The sequence below is a fragment of the Anthonomus grandis genome, chromosome 22, assembly GCF_022605725.1.
Source record: "Anthonomus grandis grandis chromosome 22, icAntGran1.3, whole genome shotgun sequence".
In the NCBI taxonomy this organism is placed as follows: Eukaryota; Metazoa; Arthropoda; class Insecta; order Coleoptera; family Curculionidae; genus Anthonomus; species Anthonomus grandis.
The window spans coordinates 44,157,959-44,185,279 of NC_065567.1; the positions used below are offsets into that span (position 1 = coordinate 44,157,959).

General features: G+C 31.2%; 1 protein-coding gene and 1 long non-coding RNA gene across 2 annotated transcripts in view; one reads left to right on the forward strand and one right to left on the reverse strand.

Annotated features, from left to right (window-relative positions):
- The window catches only part of LOC126748330 (leucine-rich repeat-containing protein 4C-like), a 190,383-nt gene that overhangs the window by 66,986 nt on the left and 96,076 nt on the right, over positions 1 to 27,321 (reverse strand). Inside the window, exon 2 of the mRNA XM_050457481.1 lies at positions 12,668 to 12,762. The gene's annotated coding sequence lies outside the window, so the exon portion shown is untranslated. The remainder of the gene's footprint in view (positions 1 to 12,667; positions 12,763 to 27,321) is intronic.
- LOC126748332 (uncharacterized) lies at positions 322 to 1,105 on the forward strand. The gene is made up of 3 exons (XR_007664699.1): positions 322 to 373; positions 650 to 780; positions 837 to 1,105. It is a non-coding gene; the product is annotated as an uncharacterized LOC126748332 (long non-coding RNA).

Here is a 27,321-nt window from a genome sequence, read left to right on the forward strand (position 1 = left end):
CAAAAACCGATTGATCCCTTCGTTTACGTTCGTAAAATTTCGCGCACGATTGGCATTGGCACATTAATTTTGTTTTGTTTACCCCAACCTAGATTGCAGATTTTATTTTATTTGCTTTGCTTCCTGAATGATTTAGTTATCTCCGATATTATTATTTATATGGATTTTGCCACTATTTGAGTGCTCACAGCAATCATAGTGCTTAGTGTTGACTCCGTTGTCTATAATATTCAGTTCTACGCTAATTTTGAGTTCAAAAACAAACATTTTAGTGATTTTCAATTTCTAGTACACTGTCCAGTGATTTCTTTACTCTCTAATTTCTTGTTTAGCTTCTGGAGTATCTGTTTACGATAATTATAGCAACACTAAGGTAAGATATATTTTTTTTAGGTCTGAATTATTAAGTATTTTCCAGTCAACAAAATGCAATCTGCGAAGTCTGTGAGAAGGCATTTTCAAGCATATCAATGAGAAACAGAAATTTTAAGAAGTTTCACCCAGAATTTGTTGGCCAGGAATACAAGAAATACATTACATATCCAATGTGTACCAACAGTACCCAGGCATTTTCTTATTTTAATAGTTTAACCAAACATTTGCATGATATTCACAATAGAAAGATTAAACAATCATTTTTAAATTTTAGGAATTTTGAAGAATATACCTCTTATAGAGAACAAAGTAATAGGGAAGTCGATTATGCTTGTCAGACCCAAAATTAATTTACGAATGGAAAAGAACTTATTTTTTACAATTGTGACAGGAGCGACACCAGAGGTTGTATAAACTCTTAGTTATCAGACATAATTGTATATTTTGTTGTTTACTTTTAGGATTTAATTGCTCATGTAAAATGAGAAATATTAAGTCTGGAGAAAGCAGATGCATCAAGGCTAACATGCCCCTCAAGAATTTTAGTTAATGTTTTAAAGAATAGTAATAACATTGCATTAATTTTTATATTCCTAGACTAATTCATAATTTTAATACTTTGTAGCATCAGTTGTGATTAGAAGTGCTAGTTTACAGACCAAGCTTGATGGATTTAGTTTCTTCTCTACCATTTTAGTTTTAAGTTGTTGATATAATATAATATAATACATTTTAATATAGTATAATCTTAATATAGTATAGAATCCGTAGTATAGTTTATTAAAATTAAGTTTAAAAATTATTATTATAAAATTTGTTTTTAATTATTAAAAAGAATATTTGCTAAAAGTTAAAACATTTCAGTAAGCTAGTCAACATTAAGATATTTGATAATTATGATGGAAAATTTTTAATTTCAAAGTAATTTCAAAACTCGTCGCAATGATTCTTCAAATTATCTTTGAAAACTACTCAGCAAGTAAGCTGCCTCAAAATATTTATGGAATATTAACTTCTTATGGCCACTATGATGATGCATCACCCATGGGATTGTATCAAAACAATGCCTAAACAGTTATATAAAAATTAAAATAAATACACATATTTTTTATGATTATATGTTTTATATATTTTGATTTTAATTGTTGTTAAATAAAAGTTTATATGGTGTTTTTTCTTGAAAATTCATATATTTTTAGTTGTTTATCGCCTGGCAATCTTTATCATCTACCCGCTCAATATTCTCTGACCCACATATTTCAATCTCCTAAGTAATGTATAATTGGCTATTTAAATAAACTTCAGACGTTCATTGACAATTATTATATTATGCAAATTTTAAATTGTCGATACCTATCATAGGAATATGACATGTAAGAAGTAATTTCACACTAAATTTTAATATAATATCATAAAAAACATCTATAAAACAAGCTAAAATAAAAATACCAAAAAAACTTTAAAGTGTTTTCTTTAATAATAATGCCAATATTTTTGGATGATTTAATGTTTTATATATAACGTACTCACTCATGCACTTGTACTTATTTACTAAAGAAACCTAGACTTAGTGTCCTGAGGGTGACTGGTTTCTGTTTTTTTTTTTAATTTCTGACTTCATGCAACAACTGCCTATTTTCATGTTCTTAAAAATCTTGATCACGCTGTAAATACATATAAAAAAATCATTAATTTACTATTCTATAACAGCTACAAATATTTCTTTATTGAGCGTCTTTTATATGCACATCGCATTTCTTTTTCCATCTAAAATATAAATGCCTAACAAAACAAAGTCCTATATTAGCAAATATATTGGGCAAAGTTACCAAATCTCGCTGTTCAACTACATGCATTAAAAAATTCGTATTTTGAATTTTGGCGGCACGCAAGCCGCGCCTCTGTAGTGCCGGAATGCTCTCATTGGCTGGGCATATTCGTCTTTTAATGTATGCTGTCATTGTCATACACGATTGTTTTTCATGTAATCACCACAGTTATGTAGTGTTAGGCAGTGGCGAAGCGTAAACTTTTTTTTCGGGTAGACAAACAAAAATCGTTAATTAGAGAAAAATGTGTATTATATATTATTCACTTGAATGAAATAGGGAATAAAAGCGCATGAAATATTAACTCAAAGAGAAAAATTATGTAGTGATATAAAAACGAAAAAAATAATTACTACTAACTAAAATATAATTGCCAATATCAAACAGTCTTTCATAAATAACCACTAAAAAAACCTTTATTATACACCCAAAAATAAAAATAGTAATTATTAAATTCTTATAGCACGTGCCCCCACCAAATGCAGATTCATCAAAACAAAACTGAAGATGTATTGCGGCCGACCAGATCAAGCGTGTTCAGAAACAATAACCCTCAACAGCATAATAAAATAGCTGGTTAACTTCGATAGACAAAAGCTCGAATGTCTTTCCCGCGAGTAAGTTTTGCATACGTAATAGGCTGAATGCTGAGGCGGCCGGACCTGGGTAGCCTGCTTGATGCGGATTTGGTTCGATTAAATGCTTCAAATTTTGGAAGACAAAATAATATCAATGTGTCTTCCTGGGGCTTGTATACATTAATTGGGTGTCAGCCCTGTATTTTTATCTTAATCGGTGCGGCAGGCGGGGCGCGCCTTCGGATTAATTATGGTTAGATACTATATAATAATAGTAAGGAGAGCGACTACATTCTGTATTAATTTTTTTTAAATTTTAATCCAACAATTACATGAAATAATTACGTGATAAATTAATGACAAATAACTGGAAAATTTTGGGTAGACAGTGTCTACCTTGTCTACTCGTACGCTTCGCCACTGGTGTTAGGTAAGGTTTTTTTTTAAATTTTTTTTCGGCTTATTTTTTTTAACTTTTTAAAACTTTGACTTTTATTTGTAATTTCATTAATTTTTGTTGTACCTTTTAATTTTAACTTACTATTTGTTATTTTAATGTGTTTCTCTGAAAAGAAAAAATAAATGTTAGAGTCTGATGATAATTCTCATAGAAATGCTTAACTCTTGACAAAAGATTGGCATTTTCATTTGTGGAGAAAAGTCTTCCCGCCCTTCCCAACCCGCTATATTATAGCCACTCCACCTCTACTTACAAATGGTTTTATAGGTTTTATATTTGTAACAAGCAATCACTTTTATATAGAAAGAGGTCCTATAAGTAGTATACAGGGTGATTCATTAAGAATGGGCAATCTCTGAATTGGAGATACTACACATTAAAATATGGCGATTTAGTCTGATGATGGCAAGAATACTTGTCGAAATGCATCACGTCTGAAATTAGAGGATTAGCATTTATTTGTAGAGAAAAGACTTCCCCGACTAAATTTTCAAGATATGATCTTACATAACTACTTGTATTGTATAATAAATAAATTGAATTAAAAAATAAAGTTGATGTTAACACATGATTTTTTTATGAAATTGAATTAATAATTTTACAAGCATTACAAATAATATAAGAAACAATAGTGGTGCCATTTGAAAAAAAAGAGTTGGGGTGGTATTTAGTGGTAGTGATCCTATGACTATTGAAAATACAATTTTTTTACAAATTTTTATATTTAAAAATAAATAAGTTACAGCCTGTGACGTTGAGTGTGGGACATCCTGTATTCAGCCACTTTTTTACAAATTTTCTCCTGTTTTTTTTTTAGTTTCAAGACATCTTATCAAACATGTGCACTTATATAATATAGTTATGTGAGCTTATTACAAGCAACATTTTCTTGAATGAGGCTTTGTTTTTCAGGCCTGCCTTTTTGCAACTGAGCACAAAATTATCAAAAATTTTTAATGGTATCGTTCTTTCTTAATTGTCATAATAACCCTATTATTTCTTTTTTACAACAATTTATAACTGATCTTAAGACGTTTTTTGATATATTTTAATTTTCACTTATTCTTAATTTTCTTAGTGATAATTTTTTCGCCAAGCCTATTTAAGTAGACCAAAAACTATCTCAACCTAGTGAGCTTAGCTAAATATGCTTACATACAAGCAATATTTTTTATTCTTTCTTACTTTACTTCAGTCATTCTTACTTACAGTAGCATCAAAACTAGGAATGAGAGAGTTAACATCTCGAATTATCATCGATTATATTAGTGTCACATAAAAGCGAGATCTTTTCCACGAGAGAATTTCAAAACTTCTTTGATAGCGTAGCAAAATTATTCAGAATTCAGAATATCAGAATTTTTTCAATTAATATTAACCGACTGGAGCAGTGAAAATGAAGCAAACCGGTTGGCTTTAAAATGGGAATAAACCTATATAAACAGCAATTACATATTTAAAGGTGCAAGCTAATACTAAGAATTCCATTATTATGGCAATTTATACAGGGTTGATTCATTAAGAATGGCGAAACACCAAGGTATGGCGATTGAGCTTAATATGTCTCATACAAATGTTGCAGATTTACAAGATACAGGATATTTAAAGTTGGAATTTTAATTTGAAATGTCTTAATAATTTTGTGATTTTAAGCAGTATCGCCTTGAAAATTGGCGACTTTATGTGTTTTAATATGAAAATTACGAATTTTCTGGTAAATTTAGCATTATTTATACAGGGCGTTAGTTACACCCTGTTACTTAGGTAAATTACAACATATATTTTTTGCCTAATCAGTTATGGCTAAAACGATTAGAAAATCCAAAAGTCAGTTTAATTTTGAATAAAAAAGATACTCTTGTTTATTTCATGTAACTCTATCAGTTTTTAATTTATTTGCATTTTAAACATTCAGCATAAAGAATCCTAAGCCACCGTTATTATATTGACTATTTTCAAGAAGGCTTGTGTCAGCACTTATCAGTTTTTTATGTAGAGAAATTATATAACAATTTTACTGTCACTAAGTAAGAGTATATTATTTGTATTAAAAATCATAAAATAAAAAAATGCCACGTCATAATGAATATTCCAACAGTGAAATGCGTGATATGATTTGCGTTTTGGCTCAGTCAAATTTTAGTGGACTTGGTGCAGCCAGAAGGTATTTACAATTATACCCAAATCGAAGACAACCCAACACCAACTGTTCAGACGTATTTATATCCGCCTAGGCGAAACAGGGTATGGTAATGGTCCTAAAACCTTAAATGGTGCTTCAAAAAATATCAGCGTCGATGATGAAGAAAAGGTTTTAGCTCATATTTCGGAAAATCTAGATCTCAGTACTCGTCAGTTAAGTAGGGCAACAGGAATAAGCCAATCGCCTATCTGGAGAATTTTAAAGAAGCCAAGGACTTGGGCTCTAGACAAAATAATAAGATTTATCTCAATCACGATTTGACTGAGTCAAACGTAGAACTGCTTAAGGTTGCTAGAGAGTTTAAAAAAGAGCATGGTTTTAAATATCTCTGGATTAGAAATGGAAGTATATTTTTAAAAAAGGAGGACAACTCCAAAATATGCTTAATTGAAGACCGTTCGGATTTAAAAAACTAGAGACAACTTAACGCAAAATAAAAGTTTGTTATATGAATTGTCAAAGTATTAGAAATAAGATTGATCTATTAAAATGTTTTGTGGTTGAGAGTGAGTGTGATGTTCTTGTGACAACAGAAACATGGATAAAAGAAGGTGAGCAATTTATGTTCGACATCGATAATTTTAAGGAGGTACATTCATGTAGGACACAAAATGGGGGCGGTGCGGCAATTTATGTTAGGGAAAACACTAAATCTAGAGAGAACCAGTTAGCTGGATATGTATGTATTAGTCTTGATGAGCAAAATTTAAAAATTAGTGCTATGCCTAAAAATGCCTGTAAACCTCACTCTTATAGTATGGCTGAATTTCGAACATACTTGGAAGTAATACTCATTAGGCACTTAAAAAGGCACTAAATAATTGGTGACTTCAACATAGACCTTTTGCAACCCTTACAGTATGCGGATTACAAAAATTTGTTAACACTAAATAATTTTGAGATTGAGGAAAATGCCACAAGAGTTACAGCTAATACTAGGACAATTATAGATCACATAATTACTGATAAGCACAGTAGATTAAATTGTCGAATATCATTCTCTTTCAGATCACAGAATTTTATCAATTTATTTAGACTGTAAATTTAAGACCTATAAACTTAAGACTAAATATGAAAAAAAGGGAGTTAATTATAAAAAAAATGCAAACTTTGTTTGAGCAGGAAATTGCGTATGCGAATATCTCGTTATTTGGGAATTTAATTAATTTAATTTCAAGTACAAAAAAGAAAGCGGAATTTTCGTACTTTATATTGGTACGTGAAAATAATGCCTGGATGAATCAAGAGATTCTCCAGATGATGAGACAACATGATAAAATTTATAAAAAAAACTTCTAGACGTGAATAATGTGGAGTTACGCACAGAATTCAAAACAATTAAAAACGCTATAAACAATAAAATTAAAGTTTTAAAAAATGAACATTTTCGAAAGGAATGGGACAAAACAGGGAAAGATGTTAAAAAACAATGGAAATTTATTAATAATTTTTCTAATTCCTAAAAAGAGTCCTAAAAAAGCTTTTTATTGATTCGTTAGAAACAGATGATGGGAAAATAACTAACATCGTTGAAGTAGCAAATAAATTAAATGCCCATTTTGCTCATGTCGGTGTGGGTATTGTAAAAGAGTTGGAAAATGACGTTAGGTATTTAGGACAAAACATTTCATTTCCTGAGAATGACTGTAATAATACTGCTTTTGTAGAATTAACAACTGAATTCGAAGTAAATTAAAACATACTAACAATAAAGAAAAATTCTGCGGCGGGACATGATGGCATATCGGTATACGACATTGTTAATCTGAAAGAGAGTATTACTGGGGCTCTGGTAAGGTTAACAAGTAATATTTTAACTACTAGAACCTTTCCAGAAGAACTAAAAATGACTAGAATTTCTCCAATCTTTAAGTCAGGTAATAAGTCTTCGATGAATAACTATAGACCAATTTCGGTAATAAGTGTTTTTTTTTTAAATTATTGAGAAACCGGTGGATTGGGCGTAGCAGTGAATTTGTTTGGCCACCTAGAAGTCCAGACTTAAACCCTCTAGACTTCTCAATATGACCACGCAGAAAGGCCATGGTTCACAAAGATACAATTATTCCATAGAAGAATTACGACAGAAAATTCAAGAAGCTGCTAATATTACCAAAAATAATCCACAAATGTTATTTAATATTCAAAAATCTTTAAGTAGACGCCTTACAAAGTGTATTGAAGTGGAGGGCGGGTATTTTGAGCATTAACTTTGAAGTTTTCTTTTAATATTGTTACTCATTGTTATTTGTTATCGTTACTGTTCTTATCTTTACTGTTTGTCAGTATGCTGCCAGTGATCATTTAGCGATATTTTGCAAGCTTTGTAGTAGTTTTTCTAGAAAGAATTCTCTAGTATCGGTAGCATTATTCGCTTTTTTAAAAGATTTATAGGAATGAAAATAATTTTGCTACGCTATCAAAGGAGTTTTGAAATTCTCTCGTGGAAAAGATCTCGCTATTGCGTGACACTAATATAACAGATGATAATTCGAGATGTTAACTCTCTCATTCCCAGTTTCGATGCTACTGTAAGTAAGAATGACTAATAAAAAATTGTGCTTCTATGTAAGCAAATGTAACGCTCACTAGGTTCAGATTATTTTTCGTCTACTTAAAGAAGCTTGGAGAAAAAATTATCACACAATGACAAAACTAAGAATTACTGAAAATTAAAATATATAAAAAAACGTCTAAAGATCAGTGATAAATTGTTGTAAAACAGAAATATTAAAAGGGTTATTTTGATGTTGACAATTAGGAAAGTAACCTATTGTGCAAGTGTCAGTTAGAACAACAAATTATGGTTAAATCAAAAAACGAAGAAACTTCCTACAAAAACTCAATGGATATTCAGAAGCTTAACGATAGGTTAGAAGAAATGGCGGTAAAGTTTGACAGTCAACTTAAAATTTTTAAAAAGGATCTTGGTTCGAAAAATAAGGCTAAATCGACATCTACAGACCCATCTGACGATACAGATATAAGTGCAACCCTAAAGAAAAAATTTTTGGAGTTTGAAAAATCTACCATTAGTAGTCTACAGGACCTAAGATCAGAGATAGCTCAACTAAAGATGGAAGCAGACAAGGCGGCCATATCAACAAATCAAAACAATTTACTTATACAAGGCATACATGAACAACAAGATTCGTATACAACAGTTATTAAAATAGTTAACACTAATATTGGCATCAACATTACAAAAAGCGACGTAAATTTTTTAAATCGTCTAGGCGAAAAAAAAAACGATAAACTCAAACACCGGCGTTGATACCAAACCCAGGCCAGTTATAGTTTCGTTTTGTCAACGGTGGCTCCGCGACGATATTTTTTACAATAAAAAACATCTTAAGGGATATAAACTTTTAATTACCGAAGTCCTTAATCCTGCGGTAGGAAAATTGTTTAAGGTTGTAAGAAGCCATTTTAAGAATTCCTGTTGGACATCCCGGGGCAAAATTTATGTCATGGCTAATGGTGTGAAACATCAAGTGAGTTCAGAGGAAGACTTTCAGGGGCTCATTAGTGCTAACATGATTTCCGTTAGTGACTAAAAGTGATGTGTTTTCCCTCTTTTTACTTGGATTCAGGATTTTTGGGGTATGTCCTTCTAATAATATATTTATTTTGCTTTATGCAGGTCAGGGGTCTTATTATGCTGTTAGGGGTTCTTCATTGTATGACAATTATATGTTAATATAATTTTAATTTGCATTATAAATTATCCTGTTCTTGTATATGTCAGGTTTATTTCAATACTTCATGAAAAATTAAAAAAAAATTTTTGTTTATTAGTAGCGATTTCAATTTTAAGACAAGTTTTAATATTAATATTATTGTTATTATTATTATTATTATTATTATTATTATTATTGAATTGAGAGGGTTTAATTATGGTAATTAGGATAAGAATAAATTTTAACAAGTTTTATAACGAAAGTTCTTGAGCAATATGTTTATAATAAATTAAAAAAATAAATAATATCTTTTGGGGGCATATAATATAATATGGAATACTTTTGGAATATTATTATTTTGTTTACATCTGGTTTTTTGCGCGGTAGGAAGTGGATAAAACTTAGAGACCATCAGGCCACATTTTTTTCTTATTATATGTTTGCATTTTACCATATAGTCGACTGTTTTTTTGTGCATTTTTTTGTGGAATGACATGGAATTTGGAGGGATGGGGCGGTGGGGCGGTTTGGCACGGGTTGGGGTGGCGAAGAGTTGACGTATACAATGGGGGATAGTTTTGAAATCCTGCAGGATCGGCAATCTGAGGCCAATTTCAGTGTTATGACTATGACTTTGATATTTTGGGAGTTACAGAGACTTGGCTTACACCAGATGATGATAGCTTGATTTTTAACATACCTAATTATAATTTTATAAGGAAAGATCGGAATGGGCGGGGTGGCCGGGGTTGGTATTTATGCAAAGAAAGTCATTAAGTTCTCTTTAGTAACATTTCCCCATATAACTATTGAGTTTGAGTATTTAAGTATAAGGTTTATTGCAAATAAAAGAAATATTTTATTAGTAAATATGTATAGGCCACCCTCTTCTAGCATGCCTACATTTCTTGAACTTGTTGAAGAAATTTTTACTATATCTGTTCCATGCTATGATAGTATAATTTTTATGGGGGACTTAAATATAGATTTACTTAGACCAACTGCAGCAACTCAAAACTTTAAGTATCTTTTGGAAGTATTCGATCTTCGGCAACTGATTAATAACCCTACTAGAATCAACAATCGGTCTAATACCCTTATTGACGTCATTGTAGCTAGCAGTAACATCGAGTGTCTTAGCTCTCAATCTACCTGTATATCGGAGTCCATATCTGATCATAATCTAGTTCAAGCGATTTTAAACTTACCAAAATCTAAATTATGTAAAAAAGTTGTTAGGTCCAGGGACTACAATAGTATTAACATGACTTCATTTGGGGAGGAGGCCCAGCAGCTACAGTGGCATAATATTTATTATATTTCTGACATTAATCAAAAAGTGTCATTACTTAGCAATAATATTTCCTATTTAATAAATAAATACGCTCCGTTTAAAACAAGACTATATAAGGATAGACCATTTACGCCGTGGATAACGAGTAATATTAAACATCTAATTAAATTAAGAGACAAAGCTCGGAAAAAATATACTCGACAAAAAACTCTCGTGAATTTGTCATATTACAGGCAATTAAAGAATTATACTATCGACTGAGATAATTTATTTACTGAATTTTAGGTATATTTTCGAAATTAGTTTTTTTTTTAAATTATTTGTGTGTTTCAAAAGTAAGCTAGAGCCTTGTTGAATCTAACTAACATTTCGACCCTGACTGGGTGAATATTCAGACGTAAATCATACCACAGATAAATAAAAATATGTTTCGCGAATTTGTCCGTTTATCTGTGATAATACCTAGAATGAAAACATCTTGTCGGACTTGCATTGTCTTATTTATTTAATGTAACACGACGTTTCGGTTGGTAAGTATCTCCAACCATTTTCAAGTGTAAACTGAAATAAAAAGAAAATGGTTGGAGATACTTACCAACCGAAACGTCGTGTTACATTAAATAAATAAGACAATGCAAGTCCGACAAGATGTTTTCACTGTACCATTGTCTACCACCTTCAAAAACAGAATACCTAGAATATTGACTCAACTATTCAACTCATAGCTGGGTAGCCTCCCGTATGGGACCTCAGTACCTTCTAGTGATGGCTGGATAACTAACCCAACTCTCTTCAGTTTTAAATGAATAGTATGTATGAGGAATTAGAAAGGAACAGTAAATAAATTATCTTTTTTTTTTTTTTTGTTGTTACCGAAGGAAGAACTTATTACTCAGCATGATTCGATTTTTAGGGAATTGAGATCGAGGGTTTCTCTGCCGTGCTCTTTCCCCTCGTGAATTCCAGGCTGAGTACGGCATTATTTTTTTTACATAAATAAACTGAGTAGGTGTATTATCAAGACTGCATTTTCTTTAATGCCATCCTAATAATTCAAATTTCCCTAATTTTGTCTTGTCAAGCGCATCCGAGATAAGTAAAAGAGAGAGTGATTCTGTTACAAAACACAACGTGGGGAGGCTATTGGTTTCTTATTTATTTATTTTTTTCTCGTTTGATCTTTTCTTATTTATTAAAAAAAAACTTATCTCATCCATTCTTTATGGACGAACCTGGGTTTGTTATACTACACATAAAAAATTTTTGATAATTTTGTGCTCAGTTGCAAGCTCAGTTACAAAAAGACAGGCCTGAAAAACAAAGCCTCATTCAAGAAAATGTTGCTTGTAATAAGCTCACGTAACTATATTATATAAGTGCACATGTTTGATAAGATGTCTTGAAACTAAGAAAAAAACAGGAGAAAATGTAAAAAAGTGGCTGAATACAGGATGTCCTACAATTAACGTCACAGGCTGTAACTTTTTTATTTTTAAATATAGAAATTTGTAAGAAATTTATTTTTAATCGTCATAGGATCACTACCACTAAAACCCACCCCAATTCTTTTTTTTTCAAATGGCACCACTATTGTTTCTTATATCGTTTGGAATGCTTGTAAAATTATTAATTCAATTTCATAAAAAAATCATGTGTTAACATGATTGACAAAACATCAACGTAAGAAAATTTTAAAAATTAAGTCTTTCTGTTATAAAAATTAAAATAGCAACTTTCTTTTTAAATTCAATTTATTTATTATACAATATTTTAAGATCATATTTTGAAAAGTTAGTAGGGGAAGTCTTTTCGCCACAAATATAATGAAAGAGATTCAATTTGAATCGTTTTTCTTACTATAGGTCTTACATTAAAGAGGATCTATTGCTATTGGTTATCAATAATCCGAAAGAATCCTATTTCGACCATATGTCAATAGATACCTTTCATAAACAAAAAATAGCCAGAGACCTTCTAACTCTCAAAAGGAACAAATTAAGAATAATTATAGAGCTTTGAACAGGACCTATGGCAATCAAGGTACACCTAAATGGAATTGATTTACGAGACACTATGTCACTGAAAGCATCACATCTTAGAGGAGGAAATAGGCTAAATAAGCACTATTATCACCTTTAGTATTAAATAATAAAATACCTTAAGCTGGTAGAGGGAATTGTTGAGTTTGTAGTTATTGCGAACCGCAATGATATACAAATTACTACTTAAGCGAAATGAATAAGCTCACCCAATTGCAGCCGGTTAACCTTCTAACTCATCCGGGCATCAGATACTCCACCAAATTCCATTTCCATTAGGTGCGATAGACAATCCAATTTGCTCCTGTAAATTTTAAAATAATAATTAGTATATATTACAATAAAGCTTCAAGTTTTTAATAAACAGGCTTTTCATACAAGTTAAGGTAAATTATAAAATAACCAAGCTACGTCGGGTCGGAATCGGGGCCAATGACTCTTTTTCAAAAATTTACGCAATTTATAAATTGACGAGCATCTTTAGGCTTGAAATTAAGAAGTGCGTCAAACTAAAAAAAAGACTTTAAGAAGTGTTAGTAATTACTATTATTATGTATGTATCATACATGCGTAAATGTATGCTTCTAGTTTTTGTACCATTTTATTTGTATTTTTTAGTTAAAGTTTAGTAGGGTTTATTTAGAGTTCTACTTATGTTTAGTTTAATATTTTAATCTATAGTGTCTAGTTTTTAAGTAGTTCATCTTGTTTGAGAGTCCCATTTTGGCCATTTTAGGTTATATTATTGTAAATCCCTGTATTTTAAATTTGTATACTTGTTTGCTTAAACTGTCAATATTCTCTTGAAATCATTGGTCTCCTTCGGCAACAATAAGAAAATTGTAAACATTTCTAAGTTGTTCCATGAGTCTTTAAAAGGGACACGTTTCGTGACAGTTTTTAGTTTATTCGGTTTTAATTATTTAGTTAAGTTTTTATCTTGGAAACAATTAAACGAGAGTTATCGCGAGTCAGGTTAGAGTTTTTTTGGCATTGTCAATAAAAGAGTGTTCCTGAATTTCGTTACAAAATTATTGCTATACTTATGATTTAATTAGAATTGAAACTTTATCCAAACCTTTGAATCGCTTATCGCAATTGCGAACCTTAGGCTTTATAAGCTACTTTATTAAACTATTCTATTTAATTAAAATTTGTAATTTTTATTTAAGCAATATTTACATACTTTTATCAAAAATTGCCCTGCCTCATGATCCTTATATCTGTTCCCCGCCCAGCTTAACAGTCCTCAGGCACAATTTGCAGAAAATGGCAAGAGAAAAACGGGCACGCCGTACAAAAAAAATTAGGTGACAAAAGACCTAATCTAAGATGCCCTAATATATAATTTAAAATAATAAAATACACCTACCCTGAATTAACAGGACGAAAAAGATTGAAATGCCCATGTGATTAACATTGCAAAGAAGAAGAAAAAACAAAATTACTTTGCTCTCATAATAACTCGAAACTTCAACAAATAAATTCCACTACACCATTACATGGTAAAATTCATTAATTAATCACTTATCATTCAATATAATAGAATGCCATAAGAGAAAATCAAAACATCCATAGTATTTGATATGTTAGACCAGTGTTATTCAAACTTTTTTCGTAACGGAACCCTTTTAAAAAACTAAATTTTTAACGGAACCTTAAACTCTAAACTAAAAGCAAAAGCAGTTATATGTGAATTGTTTATTAATAATCATACAAAAAAAATAGATACAGTAAGTAGTGAGTTAGTAAGCAAATGATAACACTAAGTTCATTTAATGCGAGGCATGTAATTGTTTTTTATTCCTCATCAACTGGGTAATGTCAGGATTGATAGAAGAAAGTTGAATTTTCCTGTCTGGTTCGACATCCAGTCTATTGCGGTATTTTGTTTTTGTAGCTGTTTATGCTGAAAATCCCATTTCACACAAATACATTGTTGGGAACGGCAGAAGAACATTCAAAGCTTCTGTGGCAAGTTGTGGATATTCATCACGAACCCTGCACCAAAAATCATTTAGTGAAATTGTTTTGAGCAATGATTGCATGCTTGTATCTGATGTGATTTCTAGAAATGATTCATAGATCTGATTTGACATATTTTCAGGCTTCTGCAATTTAGATGAAAAAGGGTTTTGAATCCATGAGTTTATTTTCAGTTTTGTATTCTGTTCTTCAGGAAAGTGAGATTCAAAAGTCCCTTGCAGATCATTGAGATATTGCACCAATTCAACAAATATTTCCTTTCGAAATATTTCTGTATCACTAAAATTATGGTATACGTGTATAAAACTAAGGAACTCACTTAGCAATGAAAAGCTTTCCATTTCTCTCTTACCAAAACAAGTAATCCAAAAATCTAATTTTCTTTTGTTAAGGCAGTTATTTTGTTGTTAGCATTAAAAACTGTTGTCTGTTTTCCTTGTAGTGAGTAGGTTTAATTCGTTAAGTTTTCCAATTCCACGTCTACTAAAAATGCTAGTCTAAAACATTAGAAAATGAGTCTTCAACCTATAAGACTGAAATAAACTTGCTACAAAAAGACGTAAACGACTTAACTAACTTAAATAAGAAGATGTTAGACTCCGTAAAGATGTTGGAGGTTGAAAAAGATACCTGTTATTCCGACATTTGTGCATTGAAGGAACAGTTACAGATATCTAAATCTGTTGTTATTAATTCTCCAACACAGCTACCAACTAGGCCAAATACACCTGACGATAGTCGACCTCGGCTTCTCTTTGTTGGTGGAAATTGTAGCAGAGTGTTCCTAAAACATTTACGTTTAAAGTTTGAAGCTTACTACAAGGTCCAGTGTTTCCTAAAGCCGGGCAGTTCAAGCAGTGAGGTGATTAGGACAGCATTAAATTTAGTTAAGGACTTTACGAAAGAAAATTTTTTAATAGTAATGTTAAATGAAATTTGTTCTTCATCTGATGTTTTAAAAAATTTAATTCAAAATCATGTTGATACAAACACTTTAGTGATGACAAGCCCTTATACTTATTTAAACCATAATGTTATCTATAATAGTAATAAGGCACTTTATCGTACTTTTCATGCAAATAATATTAATCTGTATGAGATTTTAGAGTCTAATCACGCTAGTAACTTTGGTTCAGACTTGGCATCATTATTACATACACATATTTTCAAATATTTTAAAATTAATATTTCATCGAATAAATTGTCTTTGAACCATCAAATTAATGAGTCTGAACTGACTACTGATCGTGAATTGAATTCTTCTTTTTTATAGACATGTTCACGAAGGTTGAATCTCATTCATGTTCATATTCTACTGGTAAACTTGAAATTAGCTCTTCGAAAAGCTTAAGTATCTTTATTCTTAATATACAATCCCTAAGAAACAAGATGGATGAGCTTCATCTTTTGCTGGACACATGTAATTTTCCTGATATTGTACTTCTGACTGAGCACTGGTTGAGGCCTAGTAAATGTTTTTTAATATCTGATTATGTTCTTATATCAAATTTTTGTCGTCAACAATCTATACATGGAGGAACCATGATCTTGGCTAGGCAAACAATTAAAACGATTTTTTGTAATATTGATAAGTATGATAATCTTCTGTTAGAGAATGTTTTTGAATTCTCTCTTTCTTTTTGTAAGCATTTAAATTTATATATTCTTTGTGTTTATAGGCCACCTACAGGAGATATTGCTATGTTTCTGGACAAACTTGATTCTCTTTTATCCCAGTTGTCCCTACACTCTAAGGTTATATTGGCTAGTGACTTTAATATCAACTACACTGATGAAACCTTGCCACGTACTCTTTTAAGTATTTTAAATTCTTACGACTTGAAAATGCACGTTCTTTCTCCCACACGAATAACTTCTTCATCTGCAACTATAATTGACTATTTCTGTACAAATTTTGATGACGTTTTATGCACAGTACTCCCATCTGGTATTTTCGACCATGAAGCTATTCTTGCTAAAATGCCATATAATACTGTATCATCTTCATCTCATTATATAGGAAGAATTTTCAGCAGGAGAAATTTCAATGCTTTTTCTGCTGCTACAGCTTTGGTAAATTGGAATGCACTTGAAACGGCTTCTGATCCACTTACTTTATTTTTTCAAGTTCTGTGTGATAAGATCAATCAGTGCTTTCCTAAAATGAGGCTTAAAACTAAGAAACGAAAACCATGGGTTACAAGAAGCCTTAGAATTTTAGCTAAAAACCTCCGTTTTTTTATTAAATTGTGCAAATATACCACAAATGAAAATATCCTTGTATATCTTCAGAAATACCGTAGTCTGTACAGAAAGACAATTAAAGCAGCAAAATCTAATTATTATAGGGATCGCTTAAATATGTCATCAAATAGGCAAACAGAGTGTTGGTCGATTATTAATGATTTTAGACATAGAAAAGTATCTGAACCGAAGTTAAGACCTAACATTTTAAACGACTATTATTGTGATATACCTAATATCTTGCTCAAGGGCATTCGTAGTAACATTGATCCCCTGCACTATCTTCAACAAGTCGGTTGAGCATTCATTTTTCTTTCATCCTGTCGAACTTACCGAAGTAAAAAATGAAATCAAACGCCTAAAAAACCATAAATCATCTGGAGCTGATGGGATATCTTCGAGGTTGTTACTTTTTTGCCTGATTCAGCCTTAAATGCTTTAGTTTCTGCCATAAACAATTCTTTACATATTGGCATTTTTCCTTCATGTTTAAAAGAGGCAGTGGTTATCCCTCTTTATAAGGGTGGAGATTTGGATCAGCCTTGTAATTTCCGTCCCATTTCTATTTTGTCTACCCTCTCTAAGATAGTTGGAAAACTTGCAAAAAGCAGAATTTTGTCCTTTTTACATCATAATGGCATTTTGTCTGCAAATCAGTTTGGATTTCAAGCCGGTAAAGGGACTCATGATGCTGTTTTTAGCTTTTTGGAGAGCGTCTATGTGTCCTTGAATTCTGGAGAGTCATCGGCGGCAGTGTTTTGTGATCTATCCAAAGCATTTGACTGTGTGGATCATGGAATACTGTTATCTAAGCTCGATAAATATGGTTTTAGGGGCGTAGCATTGCGATGGCTTGAGTCCTATCTATCAAAACGTACTCAGAAGGTTATAGTGTCTGGGCGTTTGTCTGCTTCTAGATCCCTAAAATGCGGTGTTCCCCAGGGTTCAGTGTTGGGACCACTATTATTTTTACTGTATGTGGATGACTTGAGTTCATTGAAACTGCAGGGCAAGGTGGTTCAGTTTGCTGATGATACCACCATACTATGGAGCCATAAAAATTATGATTATATTAAGACTTGTATCCTTGAAGACCTTCAGATTTTATCAGGGTAGTGTGCTTCCAACAGGCCCGTGTTTAATGTAAGAAACACGTCTATTATGGGGTTTAAGTGCGATGTTCAGGGTCTGATGTTTGACGAAAATTCCCTCTTGCAGAATAAAGAGTGATGCAAGTTCCTAGGAATTACCATTGATGGTCGCCTTCGGTTTGAAGATCATATTTTACATTTAGCTGGGAAATTATCTTCTGGATGTTTTGCAGTAAGAATGGCAAAACAAGAGCTGGGAGGGGTGGTTGCACGTTCAGTGTACTTTTCACTTATTGAATCTCATATTTGGTATGGCTTGCCTTTTTGGGGTTTAATCAATAAGGGCTACTTAACATTGTCTTTGTTATTCAAAAAAAAAAAAGTTAGATACCTGTGTTCCGCTAAGTTAAGAGATTCTTGCAAACCCCTCTTCATTTCTGAAAAAATCCTAACTCTTTTTTCACTCTTTATCTTAGAAACAACTGCTCTTATTCACAAAATTCGCAAACTACCCTCTGACACTGGCCATTTGACTCGTCGGGTAAATGATGTTCCCCTACCTATTCCTACGTCTTCCCTTACCAAAAACTCATTAATTTGCATAAGTAAAAAAATTTACAATCATGTTCCTCTATGTGTTAGACATATATCGGATGTTAAGAAATTTAAAAGAGAATTAAAGTCGCTTTTATTGGCTAAGGCATATTATAACCTTGATGACTTTTTTAGTGATAGGTTTTAACCTTGGACATGTTGGAAAGTTTTTTTTTCTTTTTTCTTCTCTAGTTTTGTCAACAAGTTTACCTCTATTTAGTAATTGATTGTTTTATTTAGTTATCTTTAATTCAGGTTTGTTCCAAAAGTTTTGTCTTCTGTTGTTTAATTTTGTTCATTGTTTTGTCAATTTTTGAAATTGTATTTTTGTTTTGTTTTTTTAGCTTGTAGGATGCTTGTACACAAGATTATTCTTACGTAATATAGCACATTTTATTTCTTTCTTCTTTCTTAAATAACCAGCTTTTATCGGACAAATGGTCTTTTAAATTAAAAGGAACATCTGTAAGAAAAGCTACAATTTGGCTCTTTCATTTTTATTCGTGATATTGCTCCTGCTGTTCTACCTGTCATTGCCTTGGCTCCATCGGTTGGTGTTAAAAAATTTGTCTCCGGTTGTGTTAGTAGGCAGCGATGCGCACAGAAGCAAGTCTTCTTCGAGTGAATGCTTATATGGATATCGCACAATTACTAGCAAGATGGCCATTCCAGCAATATCAGTCGACTAATCCGTTCGCAAGACGAATTTGTTATTTTGAAGCCGTGAAACCAGTTCTTGTTTTATATTTACTGCGATATCTCCAATTCGGCGCATAACTGTATCGTTCGAAAGCGGCGCTGTAGAAAGATGCTTTACAGTTTTTTCGTCGAGTATATATTTTGCTATGTCTACCAGACATGGTTTTATTACCTTTTCAGCAATAGTGTGCGCTTCTTCTGCTTGGGCAATGTGGTAACTAACCGAATATGATGCCTTTCTCATAGTTTTTTGGTTTCTTAATAATATTTTTTTTTACGTAGAAAAAATTCTTTACTTATGTTTTTGAAGTCGGGATGTACAGTTTCTAAATGTCGGCGAATCTTAGCAGGTACCATCGAACTATTAGGAAGGAGTTTGCTGCACATGTTACAAAGAGGTAGCCGTTGGAATCAGCAAATCCGAGATTAATGTATGATTCGTCATACTTTCGTGTTTTCACCTTCAGTGTGTCATTAAATGTTTTACTACTTGAACTTGAAACCATAAAACTAGAACTTGACGCCGTGATATCACCTTGATTTGAATTTGACGCATCATCCAAGCGAACCACATTTTTTGCAACACCTTTAAGCCAGCGCTCCATTCTTCTTTAACACTAATTTGATTTGGTAAATTTTATGACAAATAGTTGACGCACGAATTACAAGATTTTACTCCAAACATTGGAGACCAGATTTGACATCTTGGCCTTAAATAAAATAAAAAAATGCTTTTCCTCAAAAAATAGGAGATACAAATACTTGTGCAAACATTACAATTTTTTTTAAAAGAGATATATAGAAATGAAAAATATTGACAATTTGTAGATAGATTAAATATATTTGTCCAAAGGATTTTCTCTCGAATACCAAGCGAAATTTTGGATACTTATAAACAAATTCTCATAAGCCAAGTTTAACACACATCATCAGTACTTATTTTAGCTGAATATAGCCTTTAATTAAAGCTTAAAAACGATTCTAATGTTAAGGTTTACTAACTATTCTTAGATGAAGCTTTAAAACATACACAATTATGATATGATCATATCTCAGGTCAATTTTACAAATAAACTACTCAAAACGAAAAAGGAGCCACTACTCCATAGGGTTATATTCCACGTATTTTGTAATTAAACGAAAATATTATTTTACGATCACAATGTATAGACTTCAGCCTTATTCGTAGAGTTCTAAACAATTTTTTTTTTGACTGGATATCTTCAGAAAAAAATATAGACATTTTAATGTTAAGAATTCCTTATCAGCGCAAATTAACTTTGCGCCTGTTTTTATCAGTCTTAGTTAAAATTTTACAGTGAAAACATAAATATTGATGTGCTAGGTAGAAGAATACGCCATAGAGAGAAATCGCTAAGGCCGTAACGTTAATTGACGAAGGTTATTCCAGAAGAAGACTCGCAGAAATTCTCAATGTGAGTCGGGCCATTATAAACAGAGCATGGATTCGGTATTTAATTTATGGCATCAGAAGAAGGTCCTATACACATACCTCGTGAAGACCGTTTATTAAGTCTGTGGGCGATTAGGAAACGAACCACTACTACAGGAGCGCTTCAAAATCAGTTAGCAGCCACAACGAGAATCAGAATTTCTGATCAAACAGATCTGATCAAAAAGACCGAGACTTCCGAGACTTTCGGCAGTCGGCATACACGAATTTAACATTTATAAAATTGAATCGGAAATTAAAAACAGAAAAGCTCAGCTCAGGTCTGTTATAATATTTCTAAAATTACATCATCATATAATAGCAAAGTCTATATATTTCAACAAAAATAAAAGCAAATATATAGACTTGAAAATATATAGTTGTATTAGCAAATATATAGTTAAAGTAAATACAGACTTTGATAATAGACTCCTTAACAAAGAGACTCTTTTACTTGCGAACACGTGCAGTTTTGTTTATTTTAACACCATAAAAATATTTCTTGGGACTCAAGTCAAAATGCAAGCAAGGAGAGATTTTAAAAGTAAAGGGATCTTTTTGGATGGTGTGGTGAACACTTTCAAAGTCACAATTAAATATTTGCACCAAATACGCTATTCACTAATAAGTACGAATCGTGCTTAATGATTACGTAAGCAGCTCCAGGCGCGAAGGAGGTCTTTAGTAGCTCTTCATCTCTCACACTGTCGATGCGCTCGATCTCTTTATAAGAAATATTTCCCGGAATTTCTAAAAATAGTAAAAAGTTTACATATTGGCTTTTTTACTAGCAGTTTTTCTCTGTACTCAAAGTGTTGTTAAAAGTGAAAGTAATTTTAGTATTAGAAGTTTGCTGTACCCTTAAATGTAAGTGTTGAGTAAATAAGTGTGAAGTATTGTCCATTTGAAGTAGTGTAAAAAAACGGATTCTTTTTACAATATTAAAGGGATGTAAAGAAGTAACCCTTATGTGTGTTTTAACTTTTGCCTTTCCTGGGATAAAATTCAACCTATGGTCCTTCGAAGTCAATAGTAGAATCAGTTACGCGGTTCTACGTGGTGTGACATTAAGTGTTGCACTCCCCTTAGATATTGGGGATTCAGGAAAACCCTACCCCTCCAGATGATTTGTGCTTTTTTAAAAAGGAGTCAGTTAATGCGATGTCGTTGTTTTGAACGGATTAAAAGTAGTTGCTTATCAATTGACGTGTTTAATTTCAATGTAACGTACCATCCATAAAGCAACCACTCTGTATACAGTTCTTTATTTACTTTTGTCATACTTATATTATTCATATTTAGTCGTAAAATAAGATACACTATAACTGCTATCATTAACCCTTATCATTAATATTATTTATTTAGGAACCTTTCTATCACAACACCCTTATTTGCACTGCACCTCGCAATTATACTAATAATTAGATTTTAAGTACCCTTTTCACTATTCTGTTTAGTATAATTATATTTGCGAACATTAATGCAACCTAAGATTGTTGACATATCCCTTGAGAATGTTATCTCAATCTCTTAGGGCTTTAGTTAAAAAGTCAGTCAGAAATCAGTGAGCCTAGAGTTAACAATCTATAATAATATAATCTATATCGATTGAGTTTGTAAATTAACATATATCTTAAATGTACAATCGCTTGCATAAAACGTAGCGATTACGTTTCAAGTGTTCTTCCAAGTCACATTACAAAAATTTTGTGTCACAAGTGGGAGTGAACATTCTGAAAGAAGAACCAAGCAGCACAAGTAGACAGGACAACCAGTTGCAGATCTTCGACAACTTCCAGTCGAATCCAGCCAAACCTTCTCTATATAGTGAATTTGGACAAAAACATGAACTTCGGCACCTTAGTAGTTACAGTGTAAGTTATATTTAAGATATATACTATAATGGACCTTGTGGAAAAGATGCACTGGAGGTTTCTTTTTTTATTACTTAAACATTACATAGATAAAATTTACATTAAAGAAACTACGTATATTATTCTAAGATCTGTACTTTACCAAGTCTATGAGAATACGACTATGTGTATTTTTACAAGTGAATTCAAACAAAAGGCAACTTACAATCATAAGACAGTAATTAACTTAATTACCTTTAATCTTAAAATAATATAATCGCTTATCATAGGGATAATTCTATTTAATATTATTGATCAAACAAGATCGTACATTTTAATAGAAAAAAACACACAAATAATATATAATTAAAACTTTATATAAATTACTAGTAATCTTGTGGATAGGAAAACTACATAATTATACTAAGAAAGTAAGAATATTACTGATTAGTTGATTATACTATTTAACTAATCAGTAATATACTTATATTAATCTTTGAGGAAGATCAACAATAATAAGATTTGATTTAACATAAAATAAGATAAGGTATTCGAAAATCTATTAGGGACAAAAATAAGACGAAAAAGTACAAGGGTGTACTTGTGAAATATGTAAGTCGGTACATTACATCTCCCTGCTTAAAATAAAAGTTGCAGTGTTAACAAAAACTTTTGTTTTTTTTAATTCTAAAAAAACTAATAACTAAAAAGATATACATATATAATATATGCAGTGCACAATAAGCATTTACTATCAATTTGTTATTTGCGAATATTTGGATTCAATATCATGCGAATATTTTATAACCTAAGTAGATTAAAGCAATTTTAAATAAGGATAGAAAAATAAATGCTGAATATGTATTATTAGTAACTCGATTAAAGAATGAAATTGTTGATTATTCTTCTGATATTTTGTCAAGTTTACTGCTAGCAAGATTAAGTGAGTCAGAATCAAGAGTTTTTATTATTGGACTTAAATATTATCTTATTAAATTTCTATCTAGATGAATTTTTTGGTTTTTCACAATAGTCATCGTTTAGTTCTAAAGTAGGAATAACGGAATTACATGAACTTTCGGAGATAACCGATTCTAAAGTAGGCACTATGGAGATAGTGTGGCGTTAACTTTACAGTGTTACCATTTTGCCAAGAGTTTGCAGACGGTAGCTCAAAATGATTGGAGGCTTGCGATTGTTCGAAGGTTCACTTATGACTGGCTATTAAAGAATCTAAACTTGATTATAACTAAAAAATAAGAGGGCGCCACTTAGTTTTTTTTATAAATGAAAGAAAACTAAGAAAAAGACTTGGTATATAGGTTTCAATTAACAATTAAATGACCCGGGATAAGGTAGATTAAAAGAGACAAAAAAATCTCAACAGTACAACCAAATTATATTTACATCAAAGATTTGTACACACCTTATGTTCTAATCTGATAAATGTTAATAATTTGCTATGAATTAAAATATTAATAATATTGATATGATTAAAATAAATTTGTTAAAAGTAACATTTAAATTATGATTTCACTACTAGGTAGATTTCATCACTTGAAAAATAAATTGCAGTTGCAAAGTTTTTAGTATATATTTGTATTACGCAGGGGAAAGTTCATGAACCTTTTTACCTGAGGCATATAAGCCTTAATCGTGTTATATCTACTTAACTACCAAAAAGGATACTGAAAAATACTGAACAAAAAATAATTAACATTATAGATAAGAAATTGACGTAATAAATTATGACATTGATTAAATATTTATAACGTTAAATTGAAATAAAAGGTATATTAATAAAAATTTAAATAAGTGAGGCAAATCTATGGTTAGTAATATTTAAATAAATGGAATAAACTGGCCTATATATTCCTCTAAGAAATGAACGGCTAGCCTTCAAAACCGAGGCTGTGAATGTATGCCATTTGTACCTCAGCTATCCGGACTGGGAATCTCTAATACTAGCTCTAACTCTGGCTCCAGCTCCACCGCTTTCAGCAATTTCTCGGGGAAATCAAAAGGCTGCAGGCTAGCCATCAACAATTGAAGAAAAATAACGAGGAAAACGGAAAAGTAAAACCCTAAAACAACGGTTGCCATTGTATTCACCGTCGATAAAAAATGAATGGCGTTAAAAATGTGACACACTCACTTTGCTAAGTTTCATTATCTTTCCATCAAAATTTTAGGCATCCTTCACCAGAATTATGAAATAAACTGTTCCCTAGAGAAACAAGATTAAGGACCATACATTGGCCACTATATTGGCCACTTCCTGCTTCACAAACTTCGGAAATAAAAAAACTGGCCTTTTACCTGCGCTCCTACCTGCAACACGGGAAGAAGTCCTTGAAAAATGGACGCAGTACCGACTCATTTAATAACGACCCCACCTGTCGCCTGAGCTGTCAATATCAGCCAATCAGAGAAGTGACGGACCATCAACAGATAGCATGGATAATTAAACCAGGAGAGTGATGCGTTACAGTAGTAATGTGTCGTTGACAGTGTGAATTTAAAGAAATATGAATAAAAGAAGTTGGTTGGTAAACTGAAATTATTAATGTAATTAGTGAAATTAATGAAATGTCGATGGAGGATTAGTGAACATAAGGAATAGAAAAATAAAACGCTACATTTGTGTAAATTTTGCAATTTTCGAGTAATTTAATTATTTCTGTGTTATTTAAGATCAGATTAACTGCTTTTCCAGATTCATAACTTATTGTAGTATCAACGGGCTAAGAAGTTAGTTTAGTGTTAACATTAATTTATGCCGCATTTTTTAATTTTTCGGAATATCATAAGAGTTGATAGAAGTTCGGTTAGGATGATAGTTTGTAAAATACAGGGGTTCATTATTTACGCCTAGGATATTTACAGAGTCTAATTTCTTACAATTATCTAAAGAGGTTAAGGTAGTGTGAGTGTTACGATTTTCAGATAAAATTAGAAATTTAATTGAGGGAAGAATGAATAAAAATCCTTCCAGTTTAGGGTTATAAACGGGTAGGGATACTAAATTATAAAGGAAAAATCTAATTTGACTAAAGGAAATTTAAGAGTAAAAATTATACTGTCGTCTGAAAAGTAATATTGGACATTTACAATTTCTAGTATAGCATGAATATTTTCATTTTTAAGAGGCAGGGTATATGATAAAGAGTAAGATAAATGCGGTAAAGTTTTTGTTAGTTCAGATAATTAATTGTTGAGTTGAAATTACTAAAGGATGAATTAAATTAAATTTAGCAAAAAGTATAGTGTTAGTGATTGTTGAGATTTCGTTTTAAAGTTCACAAACGATTAAGGTTAATAAAGCAAAATGTTCTTAACTTTTTTGTTTAATTTCGAGGTTAAATACTTTATTATTTACCTTTGATGAGAAGTTAGTTAATTTTTCAAAATTATCGTTAAATGTTACACAATTTTTATCTAAATTAGTAATTGCGTTATTTAAGCTTTAAATTGTACTTTTACCCACTTGAATTTGTTGAGAAAGTAAATTCATATTATTCAGCATATCACTATAGTATTTTTCATCATTTTCGTCTAATGTACCAAAAACTGTATTAAATGCTTATCCAATAACATTAAACCAAGCGCGTTTTTATTTATTATCAAGTCCTCAAGCGATTGTTCTTTAGCAAAAAGCTTTCTGCAAATTCTATGAAAAATGTCTCTTCTTGACATAGTTTGGACGATTGTTTAAATGAATTTTCGACAAATCATAATTTCTCATTAAAATGGTCTGAATTTAAATAACTTACTAGATTCCAATGTCTTTCAATTCAATTCAATAAATTCCGGCTGGTTTACTGATGGGAGCATTCACAAATTGGCCAGAGGTTGAATATATAAACCAAAAGATTATATATCTGGACCAAAAGCGTGTTTTAATTTAAATGTATTTTGGATTTTTTATTTTTTATTTGAATGACAGCGTTAACAGGAGGATTAATTTTTATAACTTTATATAGTCCATCATAAAATTGAGTTAATTTTTTAAATCTACCTAATTTTACCTTTTCATTTAATACTTATACAAGATCGCCTACATTAAAATTAACATTATTAATCTTTTTATCATAGTAAATTTTATTTTTTTCTTTACTTTCTATAGCATATTTTCTTGCAATTTCTGCATTCTAAGTTTAAGTTCGTCTAAATAATCATCACAAGTATATTTAAACTCTACTACTTTCTTTGTTATGGAACTTGGAAGATTTGGTTTTGTCCCAAAGTTTAGTTTATAAGGACAATAGTTTGTGGTAGTGTGAGGAGTGGTAGTGTAGGAAAACATTGCACAATCAATCCATTAATCCCAGTCTGTTTGATCAATACTAATATAATGCTTAAGACAGTCTGCTAGAGTAGCATGGCTACGCTTAAGAGCTCCATTGCTTTGTGTGTGATAGTGGTACAATTAATGTGTGGAATTTTAAAATATTTTGCTACTTGATTCAAGAATTAAGAAGTGAAATCTTCACCTTGATCATGACTATTATTTTTGGAATACCAAATTTACAAATAAAATATTTAATAAATTTTTAAGCAATTGTAACGGCTTCATGATTCGGAATAGCAGCTTCGAGCTTGAGAATATTTGGTGAGATCATCTTGTAGGGTTAATATATATTATATATATGTCCTACGACATCTAAAAAAATCTTTTCTAGTGGATTTGAACTGGTTGTGGTTATTTCCATGGGTTTGACAGTTTTTTGTCTAACTAATTTTTTTTTTGGCAAGATTCGCATGTATGAATAAAGTTTTTTAAGTCATTTTTCATGTTGTTCAAGTTTGTTTAATACGATTATACGTCCTATGGAATCCAGAATGTCCGGAAGTTGGATTTAAATGATTTTCTTGTAATATAATTGGTATATTGGATGTTTCAAGAGTTTTAAGGATATCGTGATAAATATTAATTTGAATGT